This window comes from Aplysia californica, unplaced genomic scaffold (assembly GCF_000002075.1).
Source record: "Aplysia californica isolate F4 #8 unplaced genomic scaffold, AplCal3.0 scaffold00222, whole genome shotgun sequence".
Taxonomy (NCBI): domain Eukaryota; kingdom Metazoa; phylum Mollusca; class Gastropoda; order Aplysiida; family Aplysiidae; genus Aplysia; species Aplysia californica.
The window spans coordinates 765,667-770,101 of record NW_004797492.1 but is presented as its reverse complement, the minus strand read 5'-3'; the positions used below and the strand labels follow the sequence as shown (position 1 = coordinate 770,101).

At 38.6% G+C, this 4,435-nt stretch overlaps 1 protein-coding gene across 1 annotated transcript in view; it reads right to left on the bottom strand.

The window, feature by feature from the left end:
* Positions 1-4,435, bottom strand: part of LOC101855951 (UBX domain-containing protein 7) — a 34,644-nt gene that overhangs the window by 28,926 nt on the left and 1,283 nt on the right. The window lies entirely within an intron of this gene.

The window sequence follows — 4,435 nt, the reverse complement described above, 5'->3', positions numbered from 1 at the left end:
AAATATATAAATCATCTCTAAGTATTTCGATTTTATAAGACGAGCAGTAAAACTAACGAGCTAAAATATAGAGTCACTGTCTGTTAGTAGTGTTAGTCGTAATTTAAATATTATTATCATACGGTACATATTATGAAAATATAGGGGGAAACGAAATAGAGGCCTTATATTTACTTCTTATTGAAACATTTTATTCAAAGTAGGATTGTATTCCCCCTATGCTAGCAGGTGTCAACACACATTGACATTTCATTGTGTATTCCTTGTATTTTCCGCAAATTCTTTCAAGCAGCTGACCGAGAAGCGAACCATAACACGAAGCAATCAAATACACGTTCCAACTCAATGAAGAAGTGAAAGTAAAAAATATAAATACATGCAGGTCACGTGGGCATTATTATAGACCAATGAAAACCCAACACGGGGAAGCTGAGCTGAAATAAACCGGAACTCGTACCGGTGCCACGTTGAGAGAGGATCAAGTCTCGGTCCATTTTAACCGAACACACTTTAGGCTGCTGATCGTCCGCACCAGCTGGAAATCATGTTGCGTTTTGCCTTATTCGCTTTGGCTGTCATTGTCAAAGTTTCAGCAGGAGACATCGAAGAAGACGAAGGTGTCCTTGTTTTGACGAATTCAAATTTCGAAGGAGCCATAGCAGACAACGAGTTTGTGCTCGTCGAGTTTTGTAAGTTGGTCTGTTGATCTGTTTGTTGCCAAGTTTGTAGCCAGCCGTCACTGAATATTTACTTTCTCATTTTGCAGATATTTTCATAGTTTTATGGAGACTTGCATGATCAAATGAAACCCCTTTTTGTTATCAGCCTTTTCTTCCTGATGACCCAATGAGTGTAGATTATAGATATATAATATTGCTTCCATTCTTTTCAGTCTTCTTGATTGTCGAGAATGAAGTAGATCTAGATCTAGATCTAGAATCTAGAAATCTAGCGTAGCCTAGAATCTAGATCTAACTAACCAGTTGTCAGTGTCCGTTGTCATCGTCGTAAGACTGCTTAGGATTAGATCTAGATCTAGACTAGATCTAGATCTAGATCTAGATTAGATATCTAAGAGTCTAGATTTAGATTAGTCTAGCTGGTTATTTCGATGAATGATACTGTAAAAAGATGATGGTAAGCTGAATACTACAGAGATCTAGAAATCTAGATGTATCTCTAGAGCTGCTAGTTTTATCAGAATGCTCACTCTCCAATAGGCCTGTTTAGGTTTTGCCCCAAAAGAAATTGGGTCCATTTTGTTAGAAAAAGGCTAGGTAAATGACTCGCGTGCCGATATCATCCGATATGGAGAGAAAGCCTAGATCTAGATCTAGATCTAGATTCTAGATCTAGATCTAGATATAATCTAGATCTAGATTCTAGATCTAGATCTAGATCTAGAGTCTAGATCTAGATTCTAGATCTAAGATATGAAAGTGGCTATTCTCACCCGCCCGGAAGTTCTCGCAAGATCAACTCCTCCCCTCTTCTCTCTCTCTCTGTCTCTTTCTGAATACTGTCTATCGGTGTGGACGATCAAATTGACCAAAACAAAGTTAAAAAATGATGTTAAAACACAAAAGTAAATTAATTTGGTTGTCTACAAAGATGCTACGACTATTTAACTTTTCGAATCGAGCCGAAGAAATTCTGGCGCTTTTTCGGTAGTTCCCACCCCCCTTATTTGATAGAGCCTGACCTACATCTAGATTCTAGATCTATATACGTTTGATTCGCGGTAAGCTAAGATGTCAAACCTAACAACTGCAAAACATTAAATTGTGGTAAAATTCAGGGGGGCATGCCGAAATTCTCGCGCTACTCCTCTCTCTCTTTCTCTCTTTCTCTCTCTCTCTCTCCACTGCCCACAGACAAAATTGTACGCTTTTAGATCTAGTAGGCTACAGTTGTAATGGAACGTTTGTTCACGGCACAGAATTCTACAATTTTTCTGTTATCACAGTGTAGAATTCTGTGGTTAGGGTGAACGCAAAATTTGGTGAACGCGCACCGGGTGAGAATAGCCACAAGCCTCGCCTGCACTATTCTCACTCCGGGTGAGAATAGAGGTGGCCGGTAAGCCCTAAGATATAGATCTATATCTAGATCTATATCTAGATCTACCCTATCAAATCTAAGGGAGGACTTCCGTAACGAGCGACCACTATGAGACAAGAGCAGAATTGATTATTGAGGGCTTGGGCTAGGGGTAGGGTTAGGGTTAGGGTTAGGTCTAGGCCTCTTCTTTGTGTTTGATGGGGTGGTCGCTCGTTACGGAAGTCCTTCCAAATCTAGATCTAATTGCGAAACATCATTGTCATCATGCTCCCCTGAAACTCCCCCAATGTTTTTGTTGGGTCAAGGGGGGCAAGCCCCCCTGAAACGCCCTTGCCTTGTTAAAAACACGGAGTGGTTATCCGTACAATTGTGCGAACAACTCTGTCTGGCCATCCGTACAATATTGTACCGTACAATTGTGCGAACAACTGTCTAGTTATCCGTACAACGTTGTACGCACAATTGTATGAAGTGCTGCAGGTATCCGTACAACAGTAGGCCTGTATGTCCACAGGCCTACTACACATTCACATGTTCTGTCTTAGTAGATCTAAAAATCTAGATCTAGAATCTAGATCTAGAACTAGATCTAGATCTAGATTAAGACCTAGATATCTAGATCTAGATCTATCTAGATCTAGAGATTCTAGATCTATATCTAGATCAGTGTTTCCAATATTCCACCCGTTGAAATTTTTAAATTTTTCGTCAGACCTCATCTAGATCTACCGATCTGATGTCAGCCGTCTCATGCCTCATGTAAAAAAACCCCCAAAAAACTATCTAGATCTAGACCCTAGATCTAGATTCTAGATCTAGATCTAGATAGATAGAATCTTGTTTAGATCTAGAAATGTGTTGCATTGAAATCGTGCTGTAAATATTAAATTTAAGATAAAATCTACCTTCTTTTATTGATAGTTCTGATGGCTGAAATGACAGCGTGTCTGCGTTAGTATTATATTTTGAGTGTGGGTTCGAATCCCGGTTCCGGAAGTTTTTTTTGGTATTGTTTTGTTTTTTTGTTCTTCTCTCTCCTCCCCCGACTGACCAACAATTTTTTCCCCATAATTGTATGTTTTGACTTCAAAGATTTCCACTCATGGTTTTGTATAAAAACAAAGAAACATAGATTCTAGGTCTTGATCTAGATCTAGATTCTAGATCTAGATCTAGTCATAATTATAGATCTACTTATTTAATAGAACTATAGATCTAGCCTGCTTTTCCTTTTAGGCCTACCAATTTAGGCCTGGTTAAAGTTATTACATTGATGCTCAACCCAGGGGAGAACCAACTGGATTGCTAGATCTAGTGATCTAGGCTTATTTTTACCAACAACCTCCAAAATTCGAATAATTGTATGAATAACTCTGTCTGGTTATTAGTACAATAACAATTGTACTAACAACTAGATTCTAGTTAGAGTTGTACGCACTATTGTACCAATAACCTCAGCCTAAAAACAAGGGAAATTTTACTGCTCGTTTTGTAAGCTACTGAATGGACCACTGAAAATCAGTATCGATATCTGTGTGGATCATGATGCCAAGTCTAAACAGACGGGACTGACGGGACCTACTTTAAGTAGTAGATATAGATATCTAGATATAGATTCTAGATCTAGCCTACCGTGATCTCTGACCATTATTTTGTATATTAGCATCCCACCCTATGGCCATTCAGGAAGCAAACTAGAGATCTAGATCTAAATCTAGACTCTACTTTTAACTTTTCTAGTTTAACAATTGTTAACATGTTCAACAAATGTAGCCTACTCACACATGTTATCAGCCTGCTAAATTCGATTTTATGTTCAAATGGAGACAGGTTGAGATAAATTTAGATTCAAGATTTAATTCTGTGCCTTACTAAGCCGCCCTTGCACATTATCATATGACGATTGGACTAGATTCTAGATCTCTGCCCTCAACTCAAACAACAAGCAATATAGGTTTGATAGGGTGTTTTGCCATATCGGCACACACGTCAAAAAGTAGGCCTATTTTTAGGAACCAGAAGTAATCGTTGATGGGGTCAAAACTAGTATCCCCAAACGGAACCCACATTTTTAAGTAGTATGACTTGAACCGTGCCTTTTTCACTGGTTTTGTATAGAATCTAGATCTAGTCCTTGTTAGGGTAAGGTAATATAACTGGTGTGAATAATTACAGAACCAGTTGATAAAAATCAAAATTATGTTTCATCGGGGGGGACTTCCATAACGAGCTACCACTATGAGACAGAGTAAAATAGAGGGCTAGAGGTAGGGTTAGGTCTTTTCTTTATTGTTTGTTGGGGTGGTTGCTCTTTACGGAAGTCCTTTCGTTTCAGCCCCCCCCCAAAAAAAAATTTAAAAAAATAAATAAATAA